Source organism: Ambystoma mexicanum, chromosome 14 (genome assembly GCF_040938575.1).
Source record: "Ambystoma mexicanum isolate Mex_15411 chromosome 14, UKY_AmexF1_1, whole genome shotgun sequence".
In the NCBI taxonomy this organism is placed as follows: Eukaryota; Metazoa; Chordata; class Amphibia; order Caudata; family Ambystomatidae; genus Ambystoma; species Ambystoma mexicanum.
In genome coordinates this window covers 549,445,545-549,464,672 of record NC_090940.1, presented here as the reverse complement: position 1 = coordinate 549,464,672, position 19,128 = coordinate 549,445,545, and the positions used below count along the sequence as shown (strand labels likewise).

Below are 19,128 nucleotides of genomic sequence, written 5' to 3'. Positions count from 1 at the left end.
CTGTATGTTTGTAAGGGAAGGTTTTAAAAGGTATGGTAGACCTTTTTAATATTTAATATTTTTGGACTGGTTTTAAAATTATTAAATTGTTTCTGTGGTTTTATGTATTGTAATATATTGTTAATGGCTAACCCCCAAATAGAAATTGTTTTTTCTCTCATGCATAACAAATATTTTTAGTTAGATTTAAAAGCGTTTCAGAATGTTCAGTTCAAAGACAGAAGCATACAGCACGAAATAAGCCCCCTATTGTACCCAATTTCTGCTTCACCAAACCCTAACCCTTTCTAATGTTTTCCCAAAACTTGTCAGCCATATTGGCCATTTCGTCTTTGATACAAGTATCCCTTTCTATGGCCATTGTCTGTGTATCTTTGCACCCAATGTTTGTCCTTCTTTGCACTCAATTAATGAATCTCATTGAACCAAAAGTATTTAATTGCATGCAATGTACACTTGGGATCCTGTTTGCAAAATGGTGCCAGGGAGAAGGGACGAGTATGTAGATATTGGGCTGTATCACAATCTTGGCGGTATGGTGGCGGGAAATCCGCCAGGATCGGCCAACACAATTTGCGTTACTGCAGCTCGGTCCGGCGCTATTAGCGCCAGATCATGAGTTGCGGCGGGGGCGGTGTGTCAGCATTCCCATTGGGTTGATTGGACCCAATGGGATATTCTGGGCACTATTACCACGGTGCTATTAACACTGCAGCAATAGCGCTGCAAATGGGCAGAAAGTGCAGAGATTTACCTCCAGCAAAAAATCTGGAGGTAAATCTCCCACTTTCCACCCATACTCGGGATTGGTACGGAGCGGAAAATGCAGCAGCAATAGCGTTACCGCCCAACCCGTGATAAGCCCCACAGGCATTAGTCCTGGGTCAAGTGAGAAACCTGAGGCTATCCTCACTCCTACTCCCCCTGGATTCTCTGCTAAGGTGGCCAGGGAAAGGCCATCGCTCTTGGATCCCGACCCTGGGGGTGGAGAAGCGAGGGAGTATCACCTGGGTGGAGTGTCCTTGGGGATTGGGAACAGGGTGCCCCCAGGCGAGACATAGTATCCCCCTTTTCCCTGTGAAAGCCACCTTATCCCTCCACCGGCCTTGTGTGCAACAGTTCCCCTCCATTTTCTACACTACTGGGATGAGGAAAGGAACGACTAGGAGTAGTGACCACTAGTAACCTATTTTACCACTCTAGTACTGGGACAAAGATGTCTACAGAGTCTTGTGAAGGTCAGGCATGTTGTTCTAATTGCAGTCAGGGAATTTTAATTGAAGACTCACACCTGCAACCTGTCAGGTGGCTGCAGGTGTATAAAAAGGGAGGAAACCAGCAACACACAGACCAACAGGGAGGCCTGTGTGGAAGTGTCCAACAGAGAGTCCAGTTTGGAAATAGGCAGCCGAGGTGGGTCCTGGAGAGCAGCCAGGACGCCGGCAGAAGTACCAAAGGACTTGTGGGGCCTGTGAGCAGCCGGGTATTGAAGGAACCGCAAGTTTGGAAGCCCCTGTGGTCGAAACTGTGCCGCCAGAGCAACAAACGAAGAAGAGGAAGGAGGGAAGCTGCCAGCATCCGTGGAAGCTGAGCGGAGCTGACAGCGAGATCCGGAGACTCACAGGAGAACAAGCAGAGCTCGCGAGCAAAGGGAGATCAGCGACTGAGGCTGAATACAGGCAGTGCAGCCGTCTGGAAGGACGGCCCAAGACCGGTGAGGGAAGAAAGCAAATTACTCGGACCGGGGTGTTCCTGCGGGCTGTGGAGTCTGAGAGGCAAGCACTGAAAAAGTGAAATCATATGAAATTGATTAAATGAACCCGAGGCCGTGGGTTGGGTGAAATAGAAACAGCAAAGCAAACAGCAAACTAAACAGAACAATTATTGAATACCGCACTGAATCAAACTTTTATGAGCATAGTTATAACAAATGGGAAATGCATATGAACTACACCTCAGCAAGAAAGAAAGAATAGAAGATTGTGAGAAAACATAATGGCAAGTTGATAAAGGAGTAAAATAACCACAAAGTGAACTCTTGTAATTGAACACAGTTTAACAAGACGAAGGATTGGTCCAAGGTATGTAACACAGTGTGGCAAAGCCGAGAGGCTGTCAAGGAAAGGCCAACTGAACAGGAGCATCTACATAGGTAAAAGGCAGAACCTTTGTGGGTAAAAAGGCCTAAAGTTCCTGGTTAAGTGACCTGTAGTGGGTAGACCGTTTGGTCTGACAACTGCGCCTAGACCAGGGAACCCTCAACTATGGAAGCCAAACGCTCTGTTTAAGCAAACCAGGAAAGAATACGTTGAAAGAGTTACTAAGCTGATCCAGAAGGAAAGATAACTTTGTTTTGAAAACTGAGAGACAGAAGCCAACGAGAGACTAGCAAGTTGAAGTCTTGGGGAAGGGAACCCTGAGTATTTGTGGAACTGCGTTTATTGAACTTGGGGAAGGGAACCCCTAGGCTTTGTGGAACTGTTTTGAACTTAAGAACAGTAATCGAGAGACATTTGTGGAACTTTCTTGTATTTGTGGAAGGGAAGTTGAAAATTAAGCTAAGAGCTGGCAGAAGCTCAGAACTCTTGTTTTATCACCTTTACTTATGTTATTGACATCCCTACACATTGTTTAGCATTAGTTGTGAGGGCAAGGATGGGTTTACGACACAAACAGACTTTTAAGTTGAACTTTAAGACTCAGACTTTCAGTAGTTTCGTTCAGGTAGGGAGATCCTACCTTACGATAAGGCAAGTTAGGCCTTCAACCATCCTGACATTTGAGTTAATACATTCTTTTATTTTGAACTTTGAATCGCTTGTCTGTCTGGCTTCATGATGCCTTCACAGTCACCACTGATTGAGAGTAAAACAGAAGGATTTAAAGTGCCTGCACTGCCTGGAGGCTTCTAGTAAAGGGGGGTGCCCTCTTTGGCTGCAGCTGGTAAAAATGTGCCTTGCAAAGTAAGTGCATGCATGCAAGTCGTTGTGATACATTTTAGGGGCCATTAGCTGTGATTTCATGTGGCAACCCTGTAACAATAGGGAGATAGGACTGTGTCATGAACTACCAAAATGTGCACCAATCATAGGTGGTCCTGCCGCCAAACTGCAAGCAGAGAACTTTTCAGGCAATTTTTCACTGCTCTTCACACTGCACAAATGCAAATGATATCTACCATACAAGTCAGCCTTCATACTCGGGCAGCTGTCAAATGGCCCAGCTGTAGCTTGGGGCGTGAACTGGATCCATGAATAACTAGCTCACTCGAAGGTCACTGGCTTGCGCCCGCTTTACCTGAAAGAGTTACAGGTTTGCACGCACAGAATTATGCAGGGAGAAAGCAGCCCACTGCAGCCCGCTAGAGACCGAAGATAACTGTGCTTCAGTAAAGCCTGAGAGAACTGCACGTACACAAGATTGTATAACAATCCAGCACATGTTAGTTAGACCGAAGTGTTTCACTGCTAATTAGCCACTGGGAATCTAGTACGTCTGTCAATTGAAGTGGTCCACAGCTATCTATCAGCTAGAGCAGATCACACTCAGTGTGCATCCCCATCCTGAGCTACACCTAATCACCGTTGTCAGAGGACGCGAGTAGCAGCCTGCTTGGTCCAGGCAAAAGGCACAAGTACAGAATATTGACAGACTCCCTTCAATATGGAGTCAGACAGCTAGAGTGAGGAAAGCCAGGAGCAAGTGCTTACAGAGGAGGACACAAACCTCACGTTAAGTTTTAAGAGGGTCTTGGGCGATTCTTTCACTGTCGCAGTGATTCAAGGGGTGGCCCCTGCAGGATAGGTTGGAAGCACTGGAGAATCGGATTGGGGATGACCTGAGTAAAAGAAATACAACAATTACCAAAATCACGTCCTCTAGTCAACCTCGCAAAGAGGTGACAGTACAGGTGAGGGAACAGACCCGGAAGAGAAAAATCTCTTCTACTCCCCTGGTTCCAGGAACAGAGTGTAAAAGAAACACTCAGGTAGCGGCCGATACTTTCGACAAGCTTAGAGAAGCTTTCATGCAAAGGTCGGCAGTGCCGAGCTTCGTACCCCATCCCCACGGGCGCACAATATGGGTGATGGAGATACCTCGGCAGACACCAACTTGTCTGACTCACATTCCTCAATGAAAGTGGCGAGAAGCGATAAGAGAAGAAAGAGAAGAACATGGAGGGCCCTAAAGAAGAATTGGCAGACATGTTGGACCTGGATAGTCTTAGATATCCCAGATCTAATGACTGGCTACCATCTCCTAGAGTGACGTCCTATATGGTGCAGAGATTGCACAAGCCTCTAGAGAAAGAGACAAGATTCTGAATGAGATCGGAGTGCCCATGTAACATCCAGAACTCCCAAGCAAAGTAGTAGAGACACGGGAATTGGACTCAAGGATGCTCACCTTTCTCACAAAGTCATCCAAGGATGTCAGAAAAGCCATGGATAGAGCCTGGAAAGGCTGTCAGTAGAAATTGTTGGATTTGGTGGGGCCGATAGCCAAGATTATGGACCTGGCCGAGAGAGCCTGAGATACTGGCGAGCCAGTGGACGCATAGACACTGGGGAGATGGTTGCAGATAGCCGTTTGTTTGCTAGACAATGCCAACTGCTCTCTTTCGTCCGAGAGGAGAAGGAGTTTTTTGCTAAAGATTGATACAAAACTAGGATATCTAGTGTCGTATGAAGCAGGGGAAGCGACACAAGGTCTTTTGTTTGGCAAAGCGTTCACCAGAGAAATGAGCACATTTATCGGTACCTACACTGCACTTGAGAAAGCACAGTCCTCGATCAAGAATATCTTCCCTAATCGTGTTTTTGCAGGGACAGGCTGCTTCCAAGCACATAGAAGAACTCAGAACCCCAGGGCACAATACTGGGAATCACGACAACCAGACTTGTTCTTCCCAGCACAAGGTCGTGGAACTAGAGGATGCAGAGGAAGGAGCTACTTCCGTAACCAACGTGCCCAAGCAGGTGAGAGTAGCAAAGGCGCGTTACTTATCAGTGGGAGGCAGGACAAACGTATTCTTGGCAAATTGTCAAAAGCTTTTAAGCAATGCTTGGCAGTGACAGGGTTCCCGCTAGAGTTCGTTAGCAAACCCATAAAGAGAATGATTCCCGCCCGCATAGCGCGAAGGCAGGAGGAGGATAGGTTACTAGAAGAGGAGCTATGGCTTCTAGTTATAAAAGGGGCGATAGAGCACAGCGGGAGACTTGCCCCTGCATTTGTCAGCAATATGTTTCTAGTGCATTGCCTCATCACGAGTTTGGCGGTAACCCTTAAATCCGGCGGTCACGCTATTACCGCCGGATTTAAGGGCCCGCCAAATCAGGGCTTTGGCGGATTTCTCCCCAGCTCTGAGCTGGGGGGAAATCCGCTGAAAATTTGCGCTATTACAGCCGGCGGGAGATCCCGCCGGCGGTAAGAGCGCGAAAATTCCCCATTGAGCCCAATCCGCACCGGGGGATTTGGCGGTAGGGCTAATACCGCCGGCAGTAATACCGCCGGCATTACCGCCCAACTCGTGATGAGGCCCAAAGTGCTGCCTGTCATCAATATAAAGGAGCTCGTTTACAGGCACTTCAAGATAGAAGGTACACCTTCTCAGGGACATCCTCCAAAATGGAGACTGTCTGGCAAGGATGGACTGTAAAGATGCATATCTTACCATTCTGGTCGCTGGAGAGCACCGCACTTATATAAGCTTCCTATGGAAGGGCCAGCCATGGCAATTCAAGAGGCTGCCGTTCAGGCGCTAACCAGCACCCTGGGCCTTCACAAAATTCATAAGGTTGTGGCAGCAGCCATGAGAGAAAGAGGCATGCATGAGAATCATAATATACCTAGACAACATTCTCATCCTAGAGGCAAAGAAAGAATTGCTGCACGAACAAGCATGATGGGTGTCTTCTCATCGCAAGGGTTCATCATTAATCTGGAGAAGTCTGAACTAGTGCCTAGAAAGCATATGGTATTCCTAGGGTTTGTAGTAGATACCCGGAAAGCGACTCTGGAACTTCATAAAATTAGAGCAATAAAGAAAGAGCTACAGGCAGCACTCGCAAAGACACTGATCTCGATCTGAACTTTAGCGAGAATGGTAGGGCTGCTAGCAGCCTCCATTCAAGTCATATTTCTGGGACTGCTACATTACAGAGCGTTACAAAGACTAAAGATCAGACATCTCCGGATGGGCTTGAGATATCATCGGCTAGTACCCCTAGATCAGGAGGAAAGGACAGAGCTGGAGTGGTGGCTTTGGAACATGGAAGCATGGAGTGGATGTGCGATTTTTGGGGATGTCCCAGAGTTGATTATAGAGTCGGACACGAGCAAGTCTGGTTGGGGAGCAAGATGCAGTAAGTTGGAGACAGGCAGCAAATAGTTGCAAGGAGAACTAGACCTACACATCAACTGCTTAGAGCTCCTAGAGGAGTTGTTCGCAGTGAAGACCTTCACGAAGGACAAAGAAAACTGTTGCATCCTTCTCAGGATGGATAACATCTCAGAGGTGAGATAATTCAACCACCTGGGGGGTACAAGATCCAGGATGTTAGTGGAGCTGGCCAAGGACTTTTGGCACTACTGCCTGGACAAGACAATTTCCATCAATGCAAAATATCTTCCAGGCTTTCAGAATGTGGTGGCGGATTGGAATTCCTGCTACCTGAACTACTCCAGCGACTGGATGCTGCAAAAGAAAGTTTTCGAAAGGATTGCATATTTGTGGGGTCCTCCGGACATAGATCTATTTGCATCCAGATTGAACAAATAGACAGATTTTTCAGCTGGAGGTTGGATCCAGTGGCACTGGGCACGGATGCTTTTCTTCAGACAGTACATTACGCCTTCCAGCCCTTCATGATGCTGGTCAGAACTTTAGCCAAGATCCACAGGGAGAAGGCGGAAGTAGTGATAGTAGCACCACACCGGAAGTCGCAAGCGTGGTTTTCAGTTCTGATGGAACGTTCCTCGGATTTCCCAATGATGATTCCTCACCAGCAGGATGTACTCACGGACCGACAGGGAATTGGCATCGTCTGATGATGGCAGAGAGCCTCCCATTGCTGGTCTGCAGGGTATCGGGCTCAGATGGAAATTGTCGGGCATTTCAGGATCAGTTGCTGACTTTATCAAGAAATCATGCGCCCCTCCTACACTCGGGTGCTATGGTGCTGCATAGAGCCGATGGGAATGCTGGTGCGCTCAGCAGAGTGTTAATTCTATTTCAGCCCCTGTAGTTCAAGTGCTAAACCTTTTGGCAAGGTTATTAGAGGTAGGTGGGGACTTTAGGACCATAATAGTATACCGGTCAGCCATTTCGGCAGGTCACGTACATGTTGATGGGGCACCATTTAATAAACATCCAGCAGTAGTATGGCTGCTGTAAGGTGTACAAATATGCAAGCCACCATTGCAAAAGTATTTGTGCCTATGGAAAGTCAATTTGGTACTAGAGTTATTTATCGGATGGCCAGAGAATCAGAGTTTAGTGAACTATCAATTGTCAGGAAAGCTAGCGATGCTAGTATGTCTGGTGTCAACCAGCAAGGTAACTGACATGAAGGGACTGGAGATAGATATGAAAGTGTTTTACCCGAAAGGGGCGGCATTCACATTAACAAAGCATATGAAGTGCAACCATACGATTATCACATAGCCGTATTTTCCAGATCAGCCAAAATTGTTTATAGCCAATTGCATGAAGGAGTATGAGCATAGGAAGAAGAAGATTAGGTTGCAGAGCATCTTTCAGTTACTCATAGCCCATAGGAAACCATGTAAGGCAGTCGCAGCAGTTTAGATAGCTCGATGGGTCAGAGAGGTAATGACACTAGCAGGTGTGGATGTGTTGCGGTTTGGAACGCACTCAGTGAGAGGAGCCATGGCCTCTAAAGTTCTTCTTGAGGATATCTTGAAGTTGGCTGACTGGTCAAATGATTCTACTTTTAAGACGTTTTACTTCAAGCCGATTTAAAGCACAGTGGCAGCAGTGGTGAGGAGCTTTGAACAAGCATAATGCTCACCTGCGGTCTTGACAAAGAATCAAGATTACCCAAGCGTACAGCACAGGAAGTGTTGATTCCATTCAAGACACAGAAGTGAGTATTATCCCGCCCAGATGTGCAATGGCGGAACAGGATGCTGTTGTAATATTGTTGTGATATCTCACACTTGTGGTTCTGTGTAACCTGCCCGAATGTATTCCTTGTATAAACAGGAGAGGAGCAGAAGTCTGGATAATAGCCAAGAATTTGCGGGTCAGTTGCTTCGCGCCTTAGGTTGAGTGAAAGATGAGATCCGAAGAGGCCGTTGCCTGAGTTTACAGTTCAGCTCATCCTGGTGGGCGCCAATGGTCACGGCAGCTGACACACGCTGTTGGTTCGGGAATGTCAGTTGGAGGGCATCAAAAGAAGAGGAAAGGACCTGGGCAGGAAGTGACAGATGGAAGGAAGTAAACTAAGGAACTACTGCATAGAAGAGATTTATGGGGATTTGTAGTTCACAGTTATAGAGCCTCATTACAAGTTTTGCGGTGCAGGAAAAGTGCTGGTAATTCTGTGACTGGCACTTTTACCACACTGCAAAACGACAAGTTTGCCGATGGGGGTCACTGATTTACCTCCTGCCAAGAGCTGGAGGTAAATCAGGCTACCACCGGCAAAAAACTGCTGGTATTACGGGCACCGGTAATACCGGCAATCGCCTCCATGGAGTTCTGTGGGACTCCATGGAATGGGGATTTACTGCCCTTTCCGCCACCTCTAATATAGCAGAAATTCCGGGATATCAGGTGGCGGAAATGGTAGGTCAATTTGCCAGTATCCTGCCGGAATTACCATCAGGATACCAGCAAACTTATAGACTTTTCTGTTGTTTAAAAATATATTACAGGGCCTATGTCAGCGGCCCTGTAGTTACGGTTTAGTTGCTCAACCCATAGGAAGAGCTCTTTTTGGGCAGCTTATAACTTTGCTCCCCCTTGACAAATCCTCACAAAACAAGTATACGGCCCCATCAGATTGATTCTGAAAAGTCTGGTGAGGATTCGTGCAGGGGGGCAAAGTTATAGGGGAAGTCCCAAAATGTGTGGTTTTTCTCATAGACACAATGGAAAAAAAATGTGCTCACGCCTACAGCCCAAACCGCTGGATGGATTTTTGCAAATATGTCCTGAGTTTTATTTTTTTGAAAGTGTGAAAATGTAAGTACACAACACAGTGATATAACATTGGTTTCTGGGCAATGAGCCTGGCCGTCAGCAAGGAGAAATGTGTACTGTAATTTGCTTATTGAGGCATGCAGCATGGCCGAAGCGGTAGGTTTGAATGCGAACAAATATTCTGCTTGCGCTTACAGCCTGAAGTGGTGGACTAGAATACATCAAACCTGCGCGACGAGCATTAGCAAGGACCTGAAAGCATGTTTTTGGAAATATGTCTTGTGTTTTATTTTTCCAAAGTGTAAGATTGCAAGTAGAAAAACTAGTCATATACATTTGGTGTCTGGGTAGTGGGCCTGGCTCTTGGCAAAAACAAATGTGCACTTTGATTTGCTTATTGGGGAATGCGGCATGGCCGAAGCCCATCCACCATGTATTTGGAGACTGGTCATGGCTGCAAGCCATGAGCACTGGCCATTGTTTACATTATAAGGGTATAGTGGACACTGAGCTAGGGTGCAGGGTAAGTGCAGTGAATAATAGGGGTGGTTTGGTTGGGCTGGGGTCATGGTTGAACCTTATGCCGTAGGTAATTGAACAATGATTTGCATCCCCAGAATGAGCTGTTTATAACGACAGACATGAGTATGTGTTGCAAAAAATATGTTTCTTAAAGGAGGTTTGTAGTTCTTTCATATATATGAAAATAGGAATTATTAATAACTTATATACAGTGATGTAACACCATGAAAAATGTTCACTTTTAAAAACCAATTAAATTGCCAGACAAAACTTTGTTAAAGGGCTATTATGGTTAAGCTGCATCCCACCCTTGCGACTCCTCTGCTCCAGTAGTTAGCCAGTGGTGTCCCACCTTGGCATCCCTTGGCATTTTCTCCTGGGTTCTCATGAGCACTTGCCCATCGGTACTGCCCCTAGTATTTATGGACTTCTCTCACTGCACAATGCATATGTGCATTTATAGGAGCACTGTGTACAATTTGTCTGTATAAGTAAGGGAAATGCAGCTGCAAAATATTTGTAGAAGTTTGATAAGTGGCAGTTGGTGTGAGGAAGCTTAATGTGGTCATAGGGTTATATGTACAGTTTTTGGAAGTGATTGGTGGATGGATGTGTGACTGTTAGAAAGCAGACATTGAGGGAGTGTTACAAATATAAAATTAAAAAGGGTAGAAGGGCTGCCCAGTGCAATGGTGTGCACGTGCCATATGGGTCTTTTAATGATCCATGGCCTGGAAAGGGGATTGTGGAGACAGTGGCTAGTTATAAAAGGTCCATCGATAATGTTCCTTATTGTATGTGTAAGGAACTCATGATGGCAACAGTAAAGACAGACACAAAAGGCCGCTGTACGGTATCTGGGTGTTCTCCTCACCAGAGACATTTTGAAATTGAGCTCCGCAAACTATGACCCCATGATGGCAGAAATCAAGTCAGACTTGAGGAGATGGGACAAGATGACCCTCTTGTGGTATGGCCGGATGACTTAAGTAAAAATGAATATTTTACCACGGCTTCTCTACCTTTTCACGGCTCTCCCAACCAAGATCCCCACTCAGACTTTTAGAGAACTACAAAAGGGGGTCCAAGACTTTGTGTGGCAGGGGAAAACCCCGAGACTAAGGAGGACCACTCTGTCTCTGCCTAGGGAGGTGGGGGGATTTGGGCTCCCGGATTTCTACCTCTACTTTTGCGCCGCCCAACTACGTGTCCTTCTGGAGCATATGAAAGAGGGAATGGGAACGTATTGGACATACCTGGAAGACATGGACGTCCATCCCCTGAAGGTACGAGACCTCTTGTGGGCCCCTCGCGGGTCGATTCCCTCAACACTTAAGGTCCCACCCGACCCTGGGAGTCCTCTGGGACATCTGGAGAGAGGGCCCCCGGACCGCTCACCTCACCACCTGGCCATCTCCAATGACCTCTCTCTGGGGCCACCCCTTAGACTGGGAAGCAGGGGGTTCCGGCACTCTCAGGAATGGTCGGACAAGGGAATGGAATAGGCGGGGCAGCTGTTTAGCGAAGGGGAATTCCTAACATATGAGGACCTCAGGGAGGCTCTCGGAAGAGACTCGCAGTCCATCTTCGAATACCTCCGCCTGAAGGGCATCCTCTGCAACCCATCATGGGGCCCGAACTTGAGGAGACAGCTGACCCCCTTCGAAAAACTCCTCGATCTGGCGACCTCAAGGAAAGGGGCGGTGTCCAACATGTACAAGATCTTAAACACCTTTGACCTTCAAGGCAGTAGAAACTTTCGTACATTTTCGAACAACCTAGCAGGTGAGGAGATCTCCGAGGACGCCTGGGCCAGAATCTTCAAAATAGCATTTTATGGAAATTTGTTCACCTCGGACATGGAGCACAACTTTAAGGTGCTACAGGGGTGGCACAGGGACCCCGCGAAGTTGTCGAGGATGTTCACGGGGGTCTCGCCTAGGTGTCCGAGAGGTTGTTGTTACGCTCACCTGGTTCCCACGGGGGCGTCGACCGGAACTGGGCCCCTGTTGTTTCCACCAGCGTGACGTGTAGCGCCGAGATGACTGACTGGACTGGCCCGCTCAGCCTAGTTTGTCTGGCTCGCAGGAATATTCTTCTGCAAAGGAGAAGAGGAATTAACCACCCGTGGAATTGAGTGTCAACCCACCTTCCCCACTCCCGTTGTCTTCCCACAGATCACTCTTGATGTCCCCTCCTTAGTCTCACCTGATGGTTTGGAAGGATGAGCTCTCCATCCTGCGTCGACCGCAGGGGCGCGTTGATGACCAGTTACTTCACTGGCGTAGAGGAATTGGTGAGTTCCAGTATTGACTCTAAAGTCCAATTGTTCATAAGAGTTCAAATGTCTGATCTTCACTCTGTCCGAGTCCTTGCAGGTTGCTGATTAATCCACTCGAAGATTTCCAAATGGCAATTGGTAAGATTCAGGTAAGTCTATTGTGGTTTTCCCCTTAGGGGCCGGGGTACGGCGATGAAGCAGAGTTGACTGCGCCGACCCGAGATGAGGTGAGTACCTCCCGTGGTAAATCAGGTAAGTCCTTGGGGGTAGCTTGTATAGCCTTAGAGAGTCCCCTTGCTCACCTTGCTGTCTTTGTCTCCTTAGGTGTCAGAGGGCGGCCGCGAGATGGAGAGAGTGTGATGGAATGCTGAAGTACCGCCAAGCAGGTGAGTTCAGCGCGGCGCCGTAGGAATGCGAAGCAATGCTTCAAAGACTTCTGTCTTTCAGCTCTGTGGCGAAATGGATCAGGATTCAGGTAAGGATTAAAGTTAAAACTCCTGTTCTAACCTTTATCCTTCTTTTCTTCTTGTTTCAGGAGTCCCAGGACTGAAGCGGGCGTGGCTGAAGACTGGAGCTGCTGAAAACACGGTGAGCGTTACGCTGCAGCAAGCAGAATAACGCGAAGCACGTGTGGCTGTCCGGGCGTGGTTTAAATAGCCTTGGAAGAAGATCCAGGTAAGTATTCTTCCACAGCCCCACCCAAGTAACAAAATAGTCCCTTCATTAAATTAGTCCCTCCTAGCCTCATTTGGCTTGAGTCTTCATGCAGCATGGTCTGCCTTAGGTGAGTATGCAGCATTGTCTGTATTGTATTGTATTGTATTGTATTGTTTATTTGATAATGCGCACAAAACCCAGGGGTAGCCGGGCGCAGCAGGTACAAGGTTACTTAAGCTTGGGTTACATACAGAGTATAGGCGAGAAACAACATAACAGTACAGTAAGAACATATCAATACACGCCGTGTGGAAGGAAAAAAACTAGCATATTGTAGTTTTGAGGGAGTGTACAGGTATAGGTATGAGAACAGAATCGTTTTGGACAACGGTATCATGGTCATTGGGTGCCACGAGAGTTAGTTGTCGTTTGTCCAGAGCCAGTTTTTTACCTTGCATCTAAAATTGGAGTAGGGTAAGTTGGCTCTCAGTGCAATGGGCAGTGCGTTCCAGGCCTGGGCAGCTTTGACAGGGAAGCTTGCTCCGCCCGCTTTGGAACGTCTGAATCTAGGGGTTTCGAGCAGGTAGTGGTTAGTAGCCCTAGTATGGTGCCTGGATGATTTTCTAGTCAGTCTGGCTGAGATGTAGGGGGGAGCAGTGTTGTTGAGCCCTTTATGGGTAAGCGATAGTGTCTTGAGCAGGACTCTGTCGCTGATTTTGAGCCAGTGGTGGTCTTTCCTAACGTTGGAGATATGTGCTTTGCGGGGTATGTCAAGGACTGCTCTAAGAGCGTTGTTTTGAAGGATTTGCATTTTATTTATGATGGATTTGTTGGCACCGGCATAGAGGGCATTGCAATAGTCCAGTTTGGACATGACTAATGCATTGGCAAGCATGATGCAGTTGGTTTTAGAGAGGTAAGGTCTACAGGTCCTGATTAATTTGCAGGTGTACGCTGTAGAGGATGCCAGGGTGTTAACTTGTTTTTTGAGGGATAGAGTGGAATCGAGGTAAAAGCCCAGGGTTTTTACCTCGGTGGCCACCTTGATTGTGTTGCCATCTATGTTGAAATTACGATAGTTGGGGCTCAGTTTTTTTAGGTTAGAGTCGGAACCCAGTATTAATATCTCAGTTTTGTCGTCATTTAGGCAGAGGCCGTGGGAGGCCATCCATGCCTGAATGAGGAGGTAGATTTTGTTTACTAGAGCCGTATCTTCGACAAAGTTGCCTGATAGAGGTATGAGAATCTGCGTATCGTCCGCATAATTCGTGTAGGTTACCCCTAATTTGTCAAGTTTGTCAAAGAGAGGCTTAGTAAAGATATTGTACATAGTCGGGGAGACACATAAGCCTTGTGGGACACCACAAGTGATCTGGATTGGGTCCGCTGCTGCTACAGGGGAGAACACTCTCATCGAACGGTTGGCTAGGAAGGATTGTACCCATGCTATAGCTTCACTTGAGAAGTGAGCGGCAGTCGCTAGATGGTTGCATAATACTGCGTGATCCACAAGGTCAAAGGCCGCTGACAGGTCAAGGAGGAGGAGCTTTATCCTTCAGCTCGTCGATTTGTGTCTTGAGGTCAATGAGGGCTGTTTCGGTACCGTGCAGTGGTCTGAAGCCAGATTGCCGTGTACCTAACAGTTGGTGCGTCTCCAAATGGTTTTGGATTTGGAGGTAGGCTACTCTATCAATGATTTTAAGGAGAAATGGGACCGTAGTAATAGGCCTGTAGTTAGTGGGGATAGCTGGGTCAAGTGTCTGTTTTTTGAGAAGGGGGAGAACCCAGGATCCTTTAAGGTTGGTAGGTACAGTGCTCGTGTTGAAGGAGGCATTGATAAGTTTCGAGATGAAGGGTGCTAGATCTCTAGCTGCATCCTTAATGATTTGCGCAGGGCAACTGTCGCCTTGGCAATTTGACGGTTTAAGGGACAGAATGACCTTTTCAGTTTCCAGTATAGAGATATTGGTGAACCTGAAGGGTTTACCGTTGTTTTGGGGGGGTATGCTGGGTAACTCCTTCAATGGGGTGGTGTGAGTACCATGAGGGCGCAAGGAGGCTTTTTTCTCAGCAATTTTAGATTGAAGGGTTGTGATTTTATTTGCTAGAGCATTTTGGATGCTAGTGCACCAGGATTTGTCCTTGGGGACATTGTCTGTGGGGGCAATAGGGTTTTCCAATTCACGAAGAATAGTGAAGAGCTCTTTGGAATTAGAATTGGCTTTACTGATTCTATGATTGAATGAGTCTTTTTTCGTTTGAATAATTTCCTTTTTGTATTTTTTGGCAAAGTTGGCAAGTGTGGTTTTATTGTCGGCAGAGGGAGTATGCCTCCAAATAGCTTGGAGTTTGCGTTTTTGGATACGCATTTCTTTGAGATGGGGGGTGAACCAAGAGTTAAGGTGAGTTTCACATTTACTTTTATGAAGTTTGGTAGGGGCAATCAAGTCTAGAGCTTTGGTCATGGCGTTGTTAAATGATTCAACTAACTCACTAGGGTTGGAATCATTAGGACTAGCTATGAGAGTTGGTAGGAGAAGTGGAAGTAGTTTTTCAGCTGTGATTTCTTTTTTACTTCTTGTTGGCATGGGGGGTGCTATTTTATTCTTAGTGGGTTTGGGAGGTTCGATGTTGGCTGTGAAGCATATAAGATGATGGTCAGTCCATATTTGAGGTAGGATACTGGAGATGGTGATGTTGCAGTTGTGGTTGGCTATCCAGTCTAGCGTGCGGCCTTTTGTATGTGTAGGAGCTAGGACATTTTGGGTGATGTCGTGATTGGCTAGAATAGATTGGATTGCTTGTGCTTGTTTGTCTTCAGCGTCATTAAAGCCTAGGTTAAAGTCGCCTAGTAGAAGGAGCTGAGTGGAGTCTTTAATGCTGTCAGTGAGGAGGCTAGATAGGTCTTCCTCAAAGTTGCCTAGTGGGCCTGGTGGTCTGTACACAAGAAGTATTGTTAGTGTGCTGTTGTTTGAGATAGGTATTTTAGCTGAGAGAAGTTCGCACGATGTGAGAGCTGGGTGTGGGGTGAGTCTAGCAGCTAGATGTGTTTTGGTTATGATGGCCAGGCCAACTTCCAACCTGCTTCAGGTAAGTTATCAATAATGAGCCTGGCGCCCATGGCGCCAGGACTGACTTTATCTTTATGAGCCTGGCGCCATAGGCACCAGGACTGCACCCAAACAGCCCCTAACTGGGGCTTTTGGGCATGCTCCAAGTGGCATGATGCCTGCTTCCGGGGCTGCTGGGCCTGGTCTGGTCTTCCGGGGGCAGGCATCATGACAGCACTCCCCCTCAAGGCCCCTCCTAAAGTCGTTCTCCCCCTTGGCCGTGGTTTGTCTGGAAATTCCCGATGGAACCTCTTCACTAAACGAGGTGCATGCACGTGGTCATTAGGTTCCCAAGACCTTTCCTGCGGACCATAACCTTTCCAGTCAATTAGGTAAAAGAGTTTTGATCTCACTCTTTTTGAGTCCAAAATATTCTTGACTTCGAACTCGGGCTCCCCGTCTATGAGGATAGGTTCAGGTGGAGTGGTTAGCCTGGTTCCTGGTTGCACTGGCTTCAAAAGAGACACGTGGAAGACGGGATGGATTTGCATATGAGCAGGTAGGTCCAACTTGACGGCCACTGGGTTAATAATTGCCTTGACAGAAAAAGGTCCCAAATACGTGGGGTTAAAGGTCCGAGTCCCCTTGAGTGGTAAGTGCTTAGTGGCTAACCATACTTGGTCCCCTATTTGGTATTGAGGAGCTTCACTTCTGTGCTGATCCGCATCTTTTTTGTATTTTTCCTTAGCCTTTTGCAAATGGATGGTTGCTTGTTTAAAGGCTTGTGTAATAACAGCGTGGAGATGGTCCACTGCGGGCATCTGTAAATGCTGGGGTGAGTCCAAATCCGAGGTTCGAGGATGGTGCCCATAAATGGTAAAAAAAGGACTTTGTCCAGTTCCTGAGTGTACGGAATTATTGTACGCATACTCTGCGATCCACAGAATGTCTTTCCAATTCCCCTCAGACTGATGTAGCATACAACGGAGGTACTGTTCAAGAGTCTGGTTGGTCCTCTCCGTTTGACCGTCGGTCTGATGGTGGTGACTGGTCAAAAGCCTAACATCAATTTGTGCCAGTTGGCAGCATTTCCTCCAAAAATGTGAAATGAATTGACTGCCCCGATCTGAAATTAACACTGAAGGAAAGCCATGCAGGCGGACAACATTTTCAAGGAATTCCTTGGCCAGGATTGAAGCTGAAGGTATCCCTTTTAAAGGAATGAAGTGGGCCATTTTAGAAAAAATATCTACAATAACTAGAATGGTATTGTAACCTTGGTACGGGGGTAAATCCGTGATAAAGTCTAATGACAAGGTATGCCAAGGGGTAGGTGGTATGTCTAATGGTTGCAATAATCCAGCAGGTTTTTTCTTTTGCCCTTTATTTTGTGCGCAAATGCCACAAGACATGACAAATGACTTGACATCCTTTCGCCAGGTGGGCCACCAAAATTGCTTCCTAATTTTAGCTTCGGTTTTTGCAATACCCGGATGCCCTTCTATTAAGGTGTCATGGTAATGGGAAATGACAAGTTCCTGTAGTTCTTTTTGCGGTAAAAATAGCCGGCCTTGGTAATAAGGTAAATCATCGATGACAGAGTACTCTGGACCTTTCTTTGCCCAGTCCTGTAGGGCAACGGAATCAAAGAGTTGGTGGATCTTGTTTTGAATGTCCTCCAGTGTCTGTATGGATGTCAGGCCAAGGATTCTCTGTTCCGGAATTATGGGTATGGGTTCTAAAGTTATTTCTGCTTCTCCCATTCCAATCCGGGACAAGGCGTCTGCTTTACCATTCTTACAACCTGGTCGATAGGTTATTACAAAATCAAACTCGGCGAAGAACAATGCCCAACGGAGTTGGCGCGAAGATTGGGCTTTGGCTGTCTTTAGGTATTGTAAGTTGCGGTGATCGGTGATGACCGTGATGGTATGTCTGGCACCCAGTAGATAGTGCCGCCAAGCCTTGAAGGCGGACTTGATGGCCAGCAGCTCCTTGTCGGTTATGGCATCGTTTAATTCGGGGGCTGAAAATTTTCTTGACTAAAACGCCACTGGGTGAAGCTGGTTAGTTTCGGGATCCTTTTGGGAAAGGACTGCTCCCATGGCTGAACTGGATGCATCTGTTTCCACTATGTAGGGAAGCTCGGGGCGCGGGTGTCTTAATATGGGAGCAGATGTGAATTTAGCTTTTAACTCTTGGAAGGCGTTCTCGGCTTCCTCTGTCCACACAAAGCGTTTTTTTTTTCGCAATAGCGTCGTAATGGGATGTACAATGTGCGAGAAGTCAGGGATAAACCTGCGGTAGAAATTGGCAAAGCCAAGCATGCTTTGAACTCCTTTGATTGAACTTGGCGAAGACCAATTAAGAATGGCATCCACTTTTCGTGTATCCATCCAGATTCCTCTCGGGGTCAGAATAAATCCAAGGAATTCCACTTCCGTAGTGTGGAAGATGCACTTTTCCAGTTTAGCATATAATTTATGCTGGGGTAACTTCTCTAGGACTGCTCGGACGTGTTTTACATGCTCAGATTCTGATAAAGAGTATACTAAGATGTCGTCGATGTAAACGACCACACAAACGTCGATAAGCTCTCGGAGGACATCGTTCATGAAGAACCCGAAGGCTGCTGGTGCATTGCATAGTCCGAAGGGCATCACCTGGTACTCAAATAGTCCGTACTTTGTGCGAAAAGCAGTCTTCCATTCGTCACCCTCTTTGACACGTACCAGATGATATGCCCCCCGAAGGTCTAGTTTCGTGTATATACAAGCGTCCTTCACCTGGTCTAGTAGTTCTGGGATCAAAGGCAGTGGGTATCGATTCTTGATGGTTATCTGATTCAGTGCGCGGTAGTCTATACATGTTCTAAGGTCGCCTTCCTTTTTCGGTACGAAGAACAAAGCTGAAGATTCAGGGGACTTGGACGGGCGAATGAAGCCATTAGCAAGTTACTGGTCTAGGTACTGGCGCAAATGGAGATTTTCGGGTTCCGTTAGGGCATAGATTCTGCTGCAAGGTGGTTGTGCTCCAGGTACAAGATCTATTTGACAATCATACGATCTATGAGGTGGTAAGGTGTTTGCCTGTTCCTTTTGGAAGACATCCTGAAAGTCTTGGTATTCAACAGGTAATTGTATGGCTACTGGAATTACTGGGGCCAGGACTGAGTTTTGAGTTTTCCTTGGGTAGCAGGTGTGAGCACATTCTGGGAAGGTTAGTCTCTTCTCTCGCCAATCAATACAGGGATTATGTTTTTCCAACCAAGTTATCCCCAGTATCAACTGAAACTGTGGGGCCTTGATTAAGTCAAACACCATAGCCTCTCGATGCCCATCTTGACTCAGCAATGTCATCTCTGCAGTGGAATGAGTTACGGGTCCAGAGGCAATTTCCGTTCCATCTACAGTGGTGACAACATCGGCCGTGGTCTTGCGGGTGAGAGA

The 19,128-nt window shown here is 46.9% G+C and overlaps 1 protein-coding gene across 2 annotated transcripts in view; it reads right to left on the bottom strand.

Moving 5' to 3' along the window:
• Positions 1 to 19,128, bottom strand: part of STON2 (stonin 2) — a 991,146-nt gene that overhangs the window by 737,655 nt on the left and 234,363 nt on the right. The gene's annotated exons all lie outside the window — the stretch shown is intronic.